This window comes from Mus pahari, chromosome X (genome assembly GCF_900095145.1).
Source record: "Mus pahari chromosome X, PAHARI_EIJ_v1.1, whole genome shotgun sequence".
NCBI lineage: Eukaryota > Metazoa > Chordata > Mammalia > Rodentia > Muridae > Mus > Mus pahari.
In genome coordinates, this window is record NC_034613.1 from 103,914,309 (window position 1) to 103,933,064 (window position 18,756).

At 36.7% G+C, this 18,756-nt stretch overlaps 1 pseudogene; it reads left to right on the plus strand.

Annotated features, from left to right (window-relative positions):
• Positions 1-4,048: 4,048 nt before the first annotated feature.
• Positions 4,049-4,902, plus strand: LOC110314475 (annotated as a pseudogene).
• The last annotated feature ends 13,854 nt before the right edge of the window (positions 4,903-18,756 follow it).

Below are 18,756 nucleotides of genomic sequence, written 5' to 3' on the forward strand. Positions count from 1 at the left end.
TTTATCCATTCTTTAGTTGAGGCATAACTATCTTCTGAGGGGATCTGCGCAGAAGTCAATATAAAGAAATGACAGAGACCTATAGCCAAATATTAGATGGAGTTTGCAATTTCTTATGAAAGACTTGGGAGAAGGATTGAAGGACCTGAAAGGGACAGAGACTTCACAGGATGACAAACAGTGTCAACTGATCTGGACCCTCTGGGCTCCCAGAGACTTGTCCTTAAAGTCTTGTGGTGAATATAGCACACCAACCAGAATGAGCACAGAATGGACCTAGGCACCCTGCACATGAGAAGCAGTTGAGCAGTTTGATTTACAACAACAGGAGCAGGGACTCTCCCTAAAACTGTTGCCTGCCTCCCTGCCTACCAGCCTGCCTGCCTGCCTACCTGTGGATCCTGTTCTCCTAAATGGACTGTCTTGTCTGGTTTCAGTGGTAGAGAATGTGAGGATTTCTACGGTGAGCTGAGGTGACATGGGCAATGGTAGCAGGAAGGGGTGTGGAGAGGGGTGTGATACGTCGATTAAGGCTCCCCTTTTCAAAGGAGAAGCATAGGAAGAATTGCGGGGAGGTTCTGATTTTGGGGGTACTGGGAAGAGAGGGGGAGCTGATACTGTACCGTAAACTAAGATAATTAAAATAAGACATAAATATAATATTACTATTAAAACTTCAAGAAAAGCTATACTTAGTATTTTCTAGAGAGATTGTGAATGTAATGTTTGGGATATTTTATGCTTGATTATCTCTAACATAAAAATGTTATCTTTTTATTGTTTTCAGTGATGGAAACTTTTATTACACATACACACACGTAATATATATGCACTATATATGTACTTATATATAGCAAAAATATAATGTACTATGTTGAATCTTGAATTTTATCAACAATTTGGATGTAGCACAAAGTAATCATATCTATTGGCTTTTTGTTGTCATTTCTAATTTAAAGATTTATTTATTTAATATCTGAGTACTGCGTGTGTACAGCAGTGTGCCAGAAAAGGGCATCAGATCCCTCTGTAGATTGTTGTGATCCAACATGTAGTTGCTGGGAATTGAACTCAGAACCTCTGGAATCAGCCAATGCTCTTAACCACTGAGCCATTTCTCTAGCTCTTTAACAATATGATCTTAATTGAAATAAAATAACATCACTTTTTCCCTCCCTTTCTTCCCTTCAACCTCTCTCAGCTACCCTCTTTAAACTCTTCTCATACTCTCCCACATTTTGAGTTTCTTTGTGTCTTTTACACAATTATTGTACACATTTCTGTGTGGTAATTAATTTATGCATGTTTATATGCATTTATATACACAAATAAATATATAAATACAATATGTTGTTTCCACTTCTGTTGTTGGTTATATATTGTTTGACACCTACCTGACCATTATGCATTGGACAGCCAGTAACAAACCTCCTATCTGAGAAAGGCTAGTAGTTTTCCTTCTCCTAGTAGTCTACTAGTGTAGCATGAAATATTAAATAACAATCCATGCTACTGCTGGCATAGGATCAGCAGACAGGTAAGCCTGTTAGCCTGGTAGACAGGCTGACCTGTTCTCAGCCCAGCAGACTCTGACTCAGTGCTCTGAAATCTCTCCACTCAGCTTGCTAAGATTCCACTGCAGGCTGCTGCCACGCACACCTCATGTTTCCAAAATCGCATGGCTGGCTGAAGTTCCCTGCCATTGTACGTTTCTCTGGAATCCAGCAGAGTTGCTGTGTGAAGGAAAACACCTCAGAATCTTAGTTTAGAATCAATAGGTAAAACAATCACTGGGCAGAGCAACTAGCATCCTAATTTGTAAGCTATTCAAAGTTATATATCCTCCAGTAGCAGATTTAGGCAGATCTGTAACCTCCCCTACCTACATTGTATCCTCCATAATCTCTCCAGTCCAAAAAGAAGTTTTTCTGTTGCCTTCCTCTTCCTCTCTCCTACCTGGAAGTCCTGCTTCCTCTTCACCCAATAATTGGTCCTTTGATATCTTTATTAGTTAGGGGAATGTTCTGACACCCACTAGCTGCATGCAGTTTTTTTCTTTACAACATATTCCCTCTACCACATTAACAAGTCCATTTACACTGACATCATTCTGGTTTTGTTTATGAAGCCATTCCTGGTAGAAACTGTTTTAAGGAAAACTTTCTAGTACTGTGGCCCTTACAATGTTTCTGCCCCCTTCTTCTCTGTTCCCATCATTATAAATGGAGGAGCTGTATTGTAGTTGTATCTGTTGGGACAGGATTTCCCACATTACTTTGATCTCTTCATTGGCCCCAGTTGTGATTATCTGTGATGGTCTCCAATTGATGTGAAAAGATGCTTCTTTGTTGATACTTAATCTGTGGTTATATGCATAAAATTTAGAATAACATAATAAATTATTCTAATCTTGCCAAATGGAGGTAGTAGATTCTTTTCTAAGGTCTATGACCTCACATGTGCTCAGAAATTGGCTAGGTTTCCAGTTCTAATCACCATTTCTTTTGTGTTGTTCGTGCCTTAAGTCCATTTAGGCAGCTGTCGATTGCCACCAACATGTAAATGTCTATTATCTTTTTCTATGTCTTAATGCTGGTCACTTTGGGGGATCACAGGTATTTAGAATTAGTAGTACTCTGTGATTATTTCCTTTCCTTAGCAGCTTACATAGTATTTTCTGGAGCCACTCAAGTTAGAGCACAAGAATGAGGCTTTTAGGAAAGATCCAAGTGGAATCACTTGAGTCCTCTGTCATAAGAATATGGTATCTTCACCAATTGGAGCCTAGTCTGTAACTTCAAGAGGCAACAATGAACATGTCAATAATCTTGTCATCAACTAAAAGGTCCAAAGTCAAAATCGTATTAAAAATTCATGGGAAAATATATAGGTAGAAAAATTAGTTTACTTTTAATGTTTTTTTGCTATTTGTTGCATTTTTATTCTTTTAATGAAAATAGATTTTTCACACAATATATACTTACTACAGTATCCTCTCCCACAGCTCCTTCCAGTTATTCCCCAAGTACATTTCAACCCAAACCCACAACATTCATTTTCTCTCTCATTACAAAACATACAGGCATCTAAAAATTAACAGTAATAGAAAATTAAAACCAAACAAAACAGTACAAAACAAATAGAAGAAAAAGAGCTGAAGAAAATACAGAAATACTGTACAGTTATTCTACAATATTTTACATTTATCAAATAATAATATTTTGAATTTTTAACTTTTCAGAGCCTCTCAGGAGACAGCTTTATCAGGCTTCTGTCAGCAACCACTTCTTGACATTCAAAATAGTGTCTGGGTTTGGTGTCTGCATGTGGGATGAATCCCCAGGTGGAGAAGTTTCTGGATGGCCTTTCCTTCAGTCTCTGCTCCATGCTTTGTGTCTGTATTTCCTTTATATAAGAGCAATTCTGAGTTAAAATTTTTGAGAAGGGTGGGTGGCCTCATCCCTCTAGCAGGGGCCCGGCCTAACCTCTTCATATGGTCTCTACAGGTTCTCTGCCCCTTTGTTGGTTATTTCAGCTAAAAATCATCCCTGTTGGGGCCTGGAAGCCTCTTGCCTTCCTGGCATCTGAGAGTTTCTGTTGGCTACCCCTGTTCCCCATGCCCCATGCTACATGCCTCTTTTCAATTTCCTGACCCTTCTATATATCTTCCCCATCTGCTACCACATCTGAAGTCCCTCCCACCCTCACCTCAGGTGATGGTGAAAATATCTAATAAAAAATTCAAAATAATTGAAAGAAAAAAAGAGTTAAACTATACATGTATTTCTAATCAAGAAGTGAGCCGGGGTGTGTCGCCCATCTAACTACTGCCTCCCTTCCTTCAGTAATAGCCCCAGCTGAGAGCTTGCCATAATGAGCAACGGTGGTGCCAAGCAGACAGAGTGAGGGCAAGCAAGTGAACGCCTGGAAGAAGGGGCAGGAACAAATTGGGCTCTGAGTCTGTATCATAAGGGAAAGGCACTGGCCACTCTCTTGGTTGTCTCTTCACTCCTCCTCCCCACTCCCTGCCCCTACTGTGAAGGGCACCATGTCTGTGCCCAAGGCCAAAGCCAGTAAAATGGAACTCAACTCCAATCACGAAGGGGCCCAAGGAGACCTATGAGAAAGAACAACATGAAGCAATTGAACATATTGATGGCGTACAAAATTAAAAAGACACACTTAATGACCAAGGCAATGAGGAAAATTTGAAAGTAGAACAAAAATATAACAAACTTGGCCAACCATTTTATCAGAAGTCAGAATTGATTGCCAAAGTCCCAAATTTTGGGGTATCAACATTTGTCAACCATCCTCAAGTGTCTGACCTGCTTGTGGGAAGAAGAAGAGGATGCTCTGCATTATTTAACCAGAGTTAAGAGACATAATTTGAAGACATTAAATCAGGTTACAGACCAGACTTTTATTTCAATGAAAATCCATATTTTGAAAGTAAAGTTCTCTCCAAAGAATGTCATCTGAATGAGAGTGGTGACCTATCTTCAAAGTCCAGAGAAATCAAATGGAAATCTGGAAAGGATTTGACAAAACACTCAAGTCAAAAGCAGAATAAGACCAGCAGGAAGAGGCAGCACGAAGAGCCCAGAATACTTCTTTACCTGGTTTACTGACCATTATGACCCATGTGCTGACGTTAGGAGAGTTCATCAAAGATGATATTTGGTCAAATCCCTTGTAGTATTTTTGGTTCCTGATATGGAAAATGAACGAGAGGCAGGTGAGAAAGAGGAGAAAGAGGAGGAGGAGGAGCAAGAGGAGAAAGGGTTGGAAGATATTAATAAAGAAGGAGATGAGGATGAAGGTGAAGAAGATGGCAATGAGAATTCAGGGGAGGAAGGAGAGGAGGAGGATGAAGGAAGGATAACTAGTATAGAAGATTGATAGATTCCAACATTCATTTTTATTTATTTTTTATTTTATTTTTAATTTTCTCCAGTCCCTGGGAGCAAGTTGCAGTCCCTTCCTCCCTGTCCCTCTGTGTTCAGTCACCCTGTTTTTGAGGTCTCAACATCATGGTTCTCAACAAATTTGGGAGAAAATATCTTGAGCAAAATACAACAGCAAAGAGATCTCCACATTTCTGTTCTAAATTCATATTTATCCTTCCTTGTCTCAATAACTGTGGATTCAGTACCACCACTGTGCCCTGTGGGAAAAAAGGAAAGCCCTCCCATTCCCTGGGCTCTGCTGGAGGCTGGAGCTCGCTAGGCCCCTCTATAGTAGTACATAGAATTCTAGCTTTTTTCTTTTCCTTTCTGTTTATTGGGGTCAAAGATTACATTGTGTCTCTATGTGAATACAGACAGCATTTACCAACATGTATCTGTATACTTTCTCTTGTTTAATAAAAAGAAAAAGGGGGATATAGGCAGTGAGCAAGTGTGGGTTTGAGGTTTCAGGGGGTAAGTGGGCATTAGACAACATGGCTTCTTTTTTGGCATGTTTAATCGTGATGTTTAACAGACATCCTTGCAGTTTAAGGTGACACTTTTAAAATAAAACTCTCTGCTGATGATGACTTGAAAGCAATACATGTATTTCATTACTTTGAACAATGTTGAGTACAATCTAGGATTTTTTTTTATTATAACAGATAAATTTAATTGTATGCTTTTGATTAGAGAACTAATTATTGATAATGGTCGCTTACAGAAGAGTGCAACATGTTCAGGCCTTTGATATTAATCTGAATTTGGGATCCTCTTGAATTGTTTGTTAGCAAGTATGACTTAACAAATATGATTGTTGATATTTGGGAGCATGATCATGGGATTTCCATCTGTCTTGCTCTTTTCAATGTGAGCTTTTAGAAATACTTCTGCTTACTGTGTTTTTCATCTTGTTACAACAAAAGTGATTTGCCTCCTTTTTTTGGGACCCTGGTTTTTATCTTCCACACTTTTTCAATTCAGGTTTTTCTTTCATTTATGTTTAATCTCTCTTCACTGCAGATCTTTCCCTTTCATTGTAAAAGAAGATTCATCAGACTCTCCTTTGCAAATGAAGACAGAAATTTTTGTATCTTAGTATCCCCCAAGAGGTGATATTTTCTTTCAATTATCTTTACTGACAACTTTTTTCTTAGCCTGTTATGAGGCTGATTTATAAACTCTTCTCCTGCCATTCCAACCAAAGTGTAATTTTGTAACTGTAAGGTCATAAGTCTAAAATCTCAGTAGCCGTTTTTCATGCTTCATCGCAATTGTCATTGCATTTTTGACTATTACACATGATTAAGTCTTTCTGACAGTTTTAATGAAATATATATTCCTAGTTCTACTCTTTGTACATCATTTATCATGTAACATTTTACTCTTCTTTTCTGATTTTTCCTTTTGCTATGAAGACATTTGGCCTGGAGAGATTACTTAGTGGTTAAAAGCACTGACTGACTGCCCTTGCAGAGGTCCCTGAGTTCAATCACAGCAACCATATGTGGCTTACAAACATCTGTAATGGGATCAATCCATTGCCCTCTTCTGACATCTCTGAAAATACCAACAGTGTCTTAATATACATTAAATAAATAAATAAATCTTTAAAAAAATTTTGTTAGATTTTTTTTATTTACATTTCAAATATTATCCCCTTTCCTAGGTTCCCTCCAAAAATCCCCGATCCCCCTCCCCTCCCCCTGCTCCCCAAAACACCCACTCCCATTCCTGGTCCTAGCATTCCCCCTCTACTGGGGCCTAGAGCCTTCACAGGAACAAAGGAATCTCCTCCCATTGATGACCGACTAGGCCATCCTCTGTCACATATATAGCTAAAGCCACAAGTTTCACCATGTGTTTTCTTTGATTGGTGGTATAGTTCTAAGAAGCTCTGGGGGTACTAGTTAGTTCATATTGATGTTCCTCCTATAGGGCTTAAGTCCCCTTCAGCTGCCTGGGTGTTAATCTAGCTTTGTCACTGGGGACCTTGCCTTCCATCCAATGGATGGCTATGATCATAAACTTCTGTATTTGCCAGACACTGGCAGAGCCTCTCAGGAGACAGCTATATCCTGTCAGTGGGCTCTTGTTGGCATCAGCCTAGTGAATGAGTTTGGTGGTTGTTTAAAGGGTGGATCCACAAGTGGGACCATCTCTGGATTTTCATTCCTTCAGGCTCTGCTCTGAAATTTGTCTCTGCAACTCCTTCAATGAGTGATTTGCTCCCCATTTTAAGAAGGAATGAAGTATCCACACTTTGATCTTCCTTCTTTGTGAGTTTCATGTGTTTTGCAAATTGTATCTTGGGTATTCTAAGTTTCTGGGCTAATATCCACTTATCCGTAAGTGCATATCATGTGTGTTCTTTAGTGATTGGGTTACTTCACTCAGGATGATATTCTCCAGATACATCCATTGCCTAAGAATTTCATGAATCCATTGTTTTTAATTGCTGAGTAGTACTCCATTGTGTAAATGTAACGTGTTTTCCCTATCCATTCCTCTGTTGAGGAACATCTGGTTTCTTTACAGCTCTTGGCTATTATAAACAAGGCTACTATTAATATAGTGGAGCATGTGTACTTATAACAAGTTGGAACATATTCTGGATGTAAGCTGAGGAGAGGTATTGCTGGATATTCCAGTAGTATTATGTTCAATTTTCTAGGAAACTGCCAAATTGATTTTAAGTGTGGTTGGTGCGGCTTGCAATCCGAACAGCAATGGAGGAGTGTTCCTCTTTCTCCACATCCTAGCTAGCATCTATTGTCACCTGAATTTTTGATCTTAGCCATTATGACTGGAGTGAGGTAGAATCTCAGGGTTGTTTTGATTTGCATTTCCCTGATGATTAAGGGTATTAAACATTTTTCCAGGTGCTTCTCAGCCATTCAGTATTCCTTAGTTGAGAATTCTTTGTTTAGCACTGTGCCCCAAGTTTAATAGGGTTATTTGATTTTCTGGACTCCAGCTTCTTGAGTTCATGTACATATTGGATATTAGTCCCCTATCAGATTTAGAATTGGTAAAGACCCTTTCACATTTTGTTAGTGGCCTTTATGTGTTATTGGCAGTGTCTTTTTCCTTACAAAAACTGCAATTTTATGAGGTCCCATTTGTCGATTCTTGATCTTACAGCACAAGCCATTGCTGTTCTGTTCAGGAAATTTTCCCCTATGTCCATATCTTCAAGACTTTTCTATACTTTCTCCTCTATAAGTTGCAGTGTCTCTGGTTTTATGTGGAGTTCTTTGATCCACTTGGACTTGAGCTTTGTACAAGGAGAAAAGAATGGATCAATTCACATTCTTCTACATGATAACCACAGTGGAGCCAACACCATTTGTTGAAAATGCTGTCTTTTATCCACTGCATGGTGTTAGATCCTTTGACAAGTGACCATAGGTGTGGGGGTTCATTTCTGGATCTTCAGTTCTATTCTGTTTATCTACCTGTCTGTTGCTGTGCCAGTATCATGCAGTTTTTAATCACACTTGCTCTGTAATACAGCTTTAGTTCAGGCATGGTGATTCCACCAGAGGTTCTTTTATTGTTGAGAATAGTTTGTGCTCACCTAGGTTTTTTTTTTTTTATTCCATATGAATTTGTAAATTGCCCTTTCTAACTCAGTGAAGAACTGAGTTGGAACTTTGATAGGGATTGCATTGAATCTGTAGATTGGTTTCAGCAAGATAGCCATTTTGCCTATAAATCCTGCCAATCCATGAGCATGGGAGATCTTTCCATCTTCTGGGATCTTCTTCGATTTCTTTCTTCAGAGACTTGAAGTTCTTATCATACAGATCTTTCACTTCCTTAGTTAGAGTCACACCAAGGTATTTTATATTATTTGTGACTAACTATTGTGAAGGGTGTTGTTTCCCTAATTTCTTTCTCAGCCTGTTTATCCTTTGTGTAGAGAAAAGCCACTGATTTGTTTGAGTTAATTTTATATCCAGCTTCTGCAATGAAGCTGTTTATCAGGTTTAAGAGTTCTCTGGTAGAATTTTTTGGGTCACTTATATTTACTATCATATCATCTGCAAATAGTGATATTTTCACTTCTTCCTTCCCAATTTCTATCCCCTTGATCTCCTTTTGTTGTCTAATTGCTTTGTCTAGCACTTCAAGTACTATACTGAATAGGGAGGGAGAAAGTGGGCAGCCTTGTCTAGTCCCTGATTTAGTGGGATTGTTTCAAGTTTCTCTTCATTTAGTTTGATGCTGGCTACTGGTTTGCTGTATATTGCTTTTATTATGTCTAGATATGGGACTTGAATTCCTGGATATTCTAATACTTTTATCATGAATGGGTGTTGGATTTTGTCAAATGCTTTCTCAGTACATAAGGAGATGGTTATGTGGATTTTGTCTTTGAGTTTGTTTATATAGTGGATTACATTGATAGATTTCAGTATATTAAACCATCCTTAGATCCCTGGGATGAAGCCTACTTGACCATGATGGATAATTGTTTTGATGTGTTCTTGGATTCAGTATGCAAAATTTTATTGAGTATTTTTGCATCGATATTCATAAGGGAAATTGGTCTGTAGTACACTTTCTTTGTTGGCTCTTTGTGTGGTTTAGGTATAAGAGTAATTGTGGCTTCATAGAATGAATTGGGTAGAGTACCTCCTGTTTCTATTTTGTGAAATAGCTTGAGGAGAGTTGGAATTATGTCTTCTTTGAAGGTGTGATGAACTCTGAACTAAACCCATCTGTTCCTGGCTTTTTTTGTTGTTGTTGTTGGGAGACTATAAATGACTCCATCTATTTCTTTAGGGGATATGGGGCTGTTTAGATAGTTAATCTTATCTTGATTTAACTTTGGTAGCTGATATCTGTCTAGAAAATTGTCCATTTCATCCAGGTTTTCCAGTTTTGTTAAGTATAGCCTTTTGTAGAAGGATCTGATGATGCTTTGGATTTCCTCAGGTTCTGTTGTTATGTCTCCTTTTCATTTCTGATTTTGTTAATTAGAATACTGTCCCTGTGCCCTCTAGGTAGTCTGCGTAAGGGTTTATCTTGATGATTTTCTCAAAGAACCAGCTCCTGGTTTGGTTGATTCTTTGAATATATATTTTTTTTTAATTTCTACTTGGTTGATTTCAGTCCTGAGTTTGATTATTTTCTGCCCTCCACTCCTCTGGTATAATTTTTCTTCCTTTTGTTCTAAAACTTTTAGGTGTGCTGTCAAGATGCTAGGGTGTGCTCTCTCTACTTTTTGGTGGCACTCAGAGCTATAAGTTTTCCTCTTAGGACTACTTTCATTGTGTCCCATATGTTTGGGTATGTTGTGGCTGCATTTTCATTAAACTCTAAAAAGTCTTTACTTTCTTTCTTTCCCTCCTTGTGTAGGAGTTTTCCCTTTATTATGCTTTGAAGGGCTGTATACATGGAAATATATTATATGAATTTGGTTTTGTCATGGAATACTTTGGTTTCTCCATCGAGTTTTGCTGAGTATAGTAGCCTGGGATAGCATTTGTATTCTCTTATGATCTGCATAACATTTGTCCAGAATCTTCTGGCTTTCATTGTCTTTGCTAAAAAATCTGGTGTAATTCGAATAGGTCTACCTTTATATGTTACTTGATGTTTTTCTTTTACTGCTTTTAATAGTCTATCCTTATTTAGTGCATTTGCTGTTCTGATTATCATGTGTCAGTAGTAATTTCTTTTCTGGTCCAGTCTATTTGGAGTTCTATAGGCTTTGTGTATGTTCATGGGCATCGCTTTCTTTAGGTTAGGAATGTTTTCTTCTATAATTTTGTTGAAGATATTTACTGGCCCTTTAAATTGAAAATCTCTATTCTCTTCTACTCCTATTATCCTTATGTTTGGTCTGCTCATTGTATCCTGGATTTCCTGGATGTTTTGAGTTAGGATATTTTTGCATTTTGTATTTTCTTTGATTGTTGTGTCCATGTTTTCTATGGAATCTTCTGTACCTGACATTCTTTCTTCCATCTCTGTGTTCTGTTGCCGATGTATGGTTCCTGATTTCTTTCCGAGGATTTCTAGCTCCAGAGTTGTCTCCCTTTGTAATTTGTCAATTGTTTCTACTTCCATTTTTAGATCCTGGATGGTTTTGTTCAATTTTTTTCACCTGTTTGGTAGTGTTAACTCTTTAAGGGATTTTTGTGTTTCCTCTTTAAGGGTTTCTAGCTGTTTACCTATGTTTTCCTGTTTGTCTTTAAGGCAGTTATTTATTTTCTTCTTAAAGTCCTCCATCATCATCATGAAAAGTGAGTTTAGATTCATATCTTACTTTTCTGGTGTGATGGTGTACCCAGGACTTGCTATGGTGGGAGAGATTGGTTCTGATGATGCCACATAACCCTGGTTTCTGTTGCTTCTGTTCTTATGGTTGCCTCCTGCCATCTGATTATCTCAAGTCATTGCTGCCCTCAATATATCTGATTGGAGCCTGTCCTCCTATAATCCCAGTTGATTAAGGACTCCTCAGAGTTCAGTTTTCTCTGTGATCCTATGATTCCGGGTTCCTGTGAACCCGAGATTCTTGGTGTGTTATTGTTCTTGGCAGTCACGCATCCTCTGAGACCCTGAGATCCTGGTGTGACCAAGCTACTTTTATCCTGGGATCCTGGAATCCTAAGATCCTGGGCATGTTACATTGCCTAGAATTGGTAAGTGGTATCTCCTCTGGGGACCATGGAACTGTCTGGTGTGTTCAAAACCAAGGTATACCAACACAGATCAGGAACCTGAGCTGCTTATCAGGCAGCGCTCCCATGTCCTTGTTCCTGCTGTCACAGGCCTGTCAAGATTGGTTTGGAATTAATGTTGTGTTCTACTAACCAGTGATCCTAAGATCAAGTGAAGGGTCCTCTGGGGACCATGGGACCATCCACCAAGTTCGAACCCAAGGCTGGCGAAAAAAAAATCTTTTTTTTTGTTGTTGTTGTTGTTGTTTGTTTGTTTGTTTGTTTTGAGACAGGGTTTCTCTGTGGAGCCCTGGCTGTCCTGGAACTCATTCTCTAGACCAGGCTGGCCTCGATCTCAGAAATTTGCCTGCCTCTGCCTCCCAAGTGCTGGGATTAAAGGCNTGTGCCACCATGCCCTGCTTTTTTTTTTTTTTTTTTTTTTTTGCATTTCTATTTTTTTCATTTTTTTTATTAGATATTTTCTTTATTTACATTTTATATGCTATCCCAAAAGTTCCCTATACCCTCCCCCTGCCCTGCTACCCTACCCACCCACTCCCACTTCTTGGCCCTGGCATTCCCTTGTACTGGGGCATATGAAGTTTGCAAGACCAAGGGGCCTCTCTTCCCAATGATGGCCGACTAGGCCATCTTCTGCTACATATGCAGCTAGAGACACGAGCCCTGGGGTACTGGTTAGTTCATATTTTTGTTCCTCCTATAGGGTTGCAGACTCCTTCAGCTCCTTGGGTACTTCCTTTAGCTCCTCCATTGGGGCCCTGTGTTCCATTCAATAGATGACTATGAACATCCACTTCTGTATTTGCCAGGCACTGGCATAGCCTCACATGAGACAACTATATCAGGGTCCTTTCAGCAAAATCTTGCTAGCATGTGCAATAATGTCTGTGTTTGGTGTCTGATTATGGGATGGATCCCCGGGTGGATAGATCTTAAAAAGAAAGAAAAAAGAAAACATTTTACTATCTAGAATGAGATTTTGCCCCTTGATTTTCTTCTCTCTATATAGCAAATATAAGAACTGACCTTATCCCTATAAAACACATCTTGACTCACATATCAGCATCTAAAACTTTTTTTTTTGATCTATCAGTGTATCTTCTGCTTTGTAAAAATGTTATTCAAATTCTCTTTATGTTTGTTGATTGTGGCAAGGCTATTATAGTTCATGATTTCCATTGATTTAGGCTGAAAAGTCATTATCATCATTGACTGCTTCCATGAATTACAATGCCAATTCTTTTTGTGTCTTATTGGTTTATTTAGAATTATAACAGTTTTTAAACATTTGTGCATTGTTTTTCACCTAGTATGAGGCATTGGAAAAGACTAAGATATTACTGGTTTTTCTTTTTTTTTTTCTATTTCCTTGCAAATACTTTCTCATGAACTAAATTGTGCAATATGAGAAACATTTGAAGGAATATCAAAATATTGATCTAGATTTTTTTTTAAAGAAATGGCAGCCTTGAAAGTAGCCTGTAACTATCTGAAAGATTGTTACTGAAAAAAAGATAAGAAATGATTTGGAGACTTCAAGAAGTATCAGACCCTATTGGTGTCTCCAAATTACCAAAGGAGCTTTGAGAGCAAAAATAAAGAAGTCTTTCTAAAGATTTCCTTCCAGAACTCAGTCTCTGATATTTTATGTACAAATACCCACACTGTAAAGCAAATAAGAACTTACATAATTCTGGATATTTTCTCTATAAAACTGTTCAGCTCTTCAAGTTCTTATGATCTTTAAAGATTGGTGTATGATTTGTTTAGAGCTGTAGCTAAAAATTTGCAAGCAAAAAAGTAATGCACATGCTTATCTTTAATACAACATACTGCTGAATATGGAACAAAGAGTCAATTCCTTTGAAATTCAACTGCTTTCATAATTTTCCCTAAAGCAATAGTTTCAGGGTCTTTTATACCCTGAGGGTAGGAACTGCCCTAATAATAGAAATGGCAGATTATCCATATATAGTATTATTTACACTTATCAGTGCTTTAATTACCATGATTTTATTTGATATTCATAATAACCTTGAAAACTAGGAATATTAATAATTTACTGATAAGAAAAATAAAATTTAGTGCTGTGGCTCCATTATCACAGAGATTCCTAAATTCCTTTCTACACTATTTGTCCTTTAAAGCATTTTTTCTGATTCTTAAAACTATTGGCCTTTTCACAAAAACATTTTGCTTTCCCATGAAGAATTGCCTTTGCCATGAGAGTAGTAACATTTTGCTAATATAGACTAAATAGTGGAAACAAAAGAACTTATAGTTCAGAAAGGAATACTCATAAAATCTGATTCAATTTGTTTCATTTACTGGTGTTTCAGGGTCTCTGAGAATGTGTCACCATGTGATTTTTGTTTTGTTTTGTTTCGTTTTGTTTATGGAAACCATTATATGAGAGGATGTTTTTGCTGAAGCAAACACATGGTATAAAAGGAACTATAGGCCTCACTGACAAGATAGTGGCTGTTTCTGCATAAAAGTCAGTAAACAGTGAAGTAACAGAAGTGGAGATAACTTCAGCATGAGGGCCAAACTGAAGTCTGCCTGAGAGCCTAGAGTTTGGTAATATTAGAGAACTGATACTTAGGGGACTCCCTTTTCTGAGACCAATGATATGTGTGGAGGGTATAAAATGAGCTCTGTGAGAATTAATAAAGGAGCTTGTTGCAGCATTCTCACCTGCTCCCAGAGTCTGAACTGCTGATTCTGCTCCTTTTCACCCACTACCCCCAAGGGACAGTTTGGTTTTTCCCATGTTCTATGGTATAAGGATATTATTTCTTCATCAATAAAATCTTGCCATCAGTTTTTGGAAGGTAACAAAGAGCAATAGCCTCTATTTTGGGATCTATATGAACTCATTATACAACAGCTCAAAAGTATAAGTAACCTATGCCTAGAATGTCATTTGTTAGCCTTTGATGTATAATACAGACACTGTTGTCTAGATATAGCGTAAATCCATAAATGGTCCCCCATATCTAGTTATAATGTAAATCCATAAATGATTCTACAGAAGTCAGTTTTCATATGAAATTTCAGAAAGTCTTTAATGTTATTTTTCTTTTCTTACAAGCTAATTAACTTGATGAAAGTTTTTATTCATATGAGATTAATTTTTCTGAAACATTCTTTTCTTGAGAATCTACAGAGGAATTTTAAAATATGGAAAAATGCTAGATCTGTTGTTATAGCATTGATATCATTAACAAAGAAAAAATTCAAAAATGATTGCATTATCAGAATATTTTAATTCTATAAAATAGCTAGCATTGGTTATTCTACCTCAAAACATATTTATCTGTATGATTTATTCCTTTTTTTCTTATTATAAATTGCAAGAAAGTATTAGATATAATTTATAACCTCTGAATGTTGCATATTTTAAGACTAATTGTCACATCAGAGCCATCTGTTAGCATAATTATACACAACAGTCCAGCAGTTGTCCAGCTGTTGCTATCATACAGTACATTCAATAGTTCAATAGGTTGACAGTGAAATGGCAAAAGCAATTAAGACAGCTGTAGTTGTAATACAGTTGGGTGTAAGGAAAAGGCCATGTTATATATTTACTGTCATGGTAAAAAAAAAGTTTTATTTATGCTGCAAATTACCCTATGTTGCAAATTTATAATGGAATGTTTGTTATTTGTTCATTATGATTTTTTCACACATTTATAAACATAATGACTTGATTTTCTATAATATGTACTGTATCACATACTTTCACTTTAAGACAAATCATCAAACACATTAAGAACTAATTGCTTACATAAATCCATCTAACTAAAATTATATTCAACAAATTACAGTAATCCAAGGTATTCATGGAACATTCAGTATCAATCTTAGGACTGTACTGAACTTGTTAAACACCCTTTTATTTCTTCAGATGAAGGGATGAGATAAGAGCAGTGATTAAACTATTCAAATACATGGCTTGGGCTAAGCCTAGAACATTTCCTCCTATGTTTTAACTATTCCTAATCCTACACCTGGAAGCTTCCACACTCTGTATAATCTAATCATCTACCAATGGAACTGAACTAACTGCATGGATTGCTGGACATGAACAGAAGTGCAAGAACTCAACTGCATTCAATTGAACTGCACTAAACTTAGCTAAAATAATCTTAAGTGAGCTCCACTGAATTATATGAATTTAACTGAATTGAGCTTATTGAATGGCCCTCAACTTTGTCTCACTTTGTCTGCTAAGTCAGTTCTCCTTCCTATCTGTCCTTGTGAGTGTTAGGTATATTCTATTTCTAACTCACTTCTGTCAAATCTTTCTCTGATTCTTCAGTTTGTCTTCCCCACATTTAGAAGTCACTTTAAAACATGGCTGCTTTCTTTTACAAACTAAATTTACCTTAATTGTTAGGGATTAAATGAGTATATTAGTGGTATTCCTGTATTCTAGCCAAATCACAACAACCTAAAAGGTCTTTGGATGGGACATCTTGCTAGAACAGCCATGCTGCTGCATTAAAATTTCTCTACATAAACTGAATCAGGAATTCAGACATTTTGGATAGACTTTTCAGTTTTTGTTTTCTTAGAAACAGATGTACCACGTATTACAGGATAAAAAGAATCTTACTATGTTTTGGCAAGAGACATGATATGACTCATTCCTGACAACTATCTGACTAGTCTAGAAAATAATATCAAGCTGTTTTGAACAGATGAGATCAAGTTGATAATCCAATATCAACATTTTTAGGAAGATAATTAGAACTGCAATAACATTTTTATTGTTCTTGTGTTTATAAGAAGCAGAGTTGTATCACAGATCATGGAGAATTTGTAAAAAGACATGCTTCCTCAAACACTTAGTGTGACTCCCTAACCTTGGTAGACAGTAATAATGTCAGCTACATAAATATTATTTGAAAGTGAAATGTATATAAAAATCTTGTGTGTTTGAACACTTGGTCATCAGCTTATGGCACAGTCTTTGGCAGTTTTGAAAGCTTTAGGTGATGAGACCTGGCTGGCATAGGTGGCTTGTTGTAGGGAAGTATTGAGCCTGGCACTACTCCTAGACAAATTTCTTTGTGTCTTTGTCTGCAATTGTATGTGGCAAATCACCTTATATCCCTATTACTATAACTGCCACACTTATACCACCATGAATTTCCTGATAGGTTGAAGTGTACCCTGTGAGTACTTACAGCAAATCAAATAATTTGTTACTTAATTGGCTTGTCTTAGTTTGCTATCAGCAAACCAAAAGTATCTAATACATAGATATTTGATTGTGGATCAGGCATTGGCCTTTTGGCTGAAGAAATAAAAATGATTCCTTTTGTTGTCTAGTCAGAGAAGTCAAAATTACATAATGATCATACCCTATCTGTTACAAATGTGGAAATAATTTAAGGTGATCTTTGCAAATTCAAATGTAATAGAAATTGTTTTCACCTAGATTCTGTTAATAAAATATATACATATCAGTACTTACTTATAAATATTTAGTTAAAATCTGTTAATATCATTGTGGTAACTGGAGTTGAACCTTGATAAGTATGTAAATATTTAACTACATTTTTTACTTAATTTTTTTGAAAATTTAAGATATGAATGCAAATATTTTGATCATACCAAGACCCCCTAACAGTTAAAGAAATGTAACAGTTTCAAATGTTGATAATGGTGACTATAAAAAAAATATTTCAAAGTATTAATGTTACACTAAGAGCCAGCATTTTACAAAGTTAAAAACACTTTGTAACAAACTTTGGTTTTTATATTATCTCTGATATTTGTGGTTTTTCTTTTTTAGACATAAAGATTTATGCATGTATAGCACTCTAAAAGAAGAATTTTGCTTACATATAGCAAAAAGTAATAGAAAGTTAGTGAAATGGGTACTATAAACCAATTAAAAATAAGAACATGAGTTGGGTAGTAGTGACACACACTTTTAATCCCAGAATTTGGGAGGAAGAGGCAGGCAGATTTCTGAGTTCGAGGCCAGTGTGGTCTACAGAGTGAGTTCTAGTACACCCAGGGCTATAGAGAGAAAAGCTATCTCGAAGAATCAAAAAAAAAATTCTGAGTCCCTATATGAATAAAGCAAAAGGGCAGCCCACGAACCTCAATGGAGCAATAGAAATACAGATGAGAGTAGTGTGGAACAATTCATCAAGTAATATACAAAATTCTAGAAACTCTAGATACCAAATTATTTAAGGGGTTAAGAGAATGTGCTTTCTCTTAGAGCCCCCATGATATATATATATCTCCACTATATGAACACACACTGTGTGTGTGTGTGTGTGTGTGTGTGTGTATGAATACTAAAAAGTATTTTTTCTTAGTGCTACAGATTTAACTCAAGGCCTTACATTTGCCAGTAAATACCTTTGGAATGTAATTTTCAATTGCTTGGATTCTGCCCACCAAAAGCATTTTATACTTTTATATCCTGAAATTGCAAAATAATCAGTTGTTATTTTTCTAAATCAGTATTTTTTTTGGTAATCTACTCCAATAATTTACGGAATTTAATACAACTATCCAATATTATCGTTTTCTAGTCTTGACTTAGACATATAAGGTAACCTAGATAATTGGATCATTCTTCTTGATTAAATAAGTGCTCTTTTAAAAAACCCAGGGTATAAATCCTTTATGTGTTGCTATATCAGAATGCAGGAGATTAGGTAATTAATAATTACCTTCAGCATGAAATGAAATTATTGTCCAAGAGTACTAGAAGTTAGGAATTCCAAGATTGAGGGCCCTGGCAACTTGCAAAGGTGTTTTTGCTACATAATCCATGTAATTGCAAAAATTAGATGTAGGAGTGTGATTGGCAGAAAGATATTTCACCAAACAATACTATTGTTTTCTACTATGTTGAAGAAAGTGAAAGGAAACAAAAGAAAACAAAACAAAACACAACAGTGCCACAACCCCGAACTCCAACCTGCAGAGACAGGAAAAAAAAAAACAACACGAACACCAAGGAAGGTTTTCAGCAGCTTCCAATTTTTCTTTTTAATAATCTGGTACATTTTTTTCTTTATTTTCTTTATTTACATTACAAATGCTATCCTGAAAGTTCCCTATACCCCCCT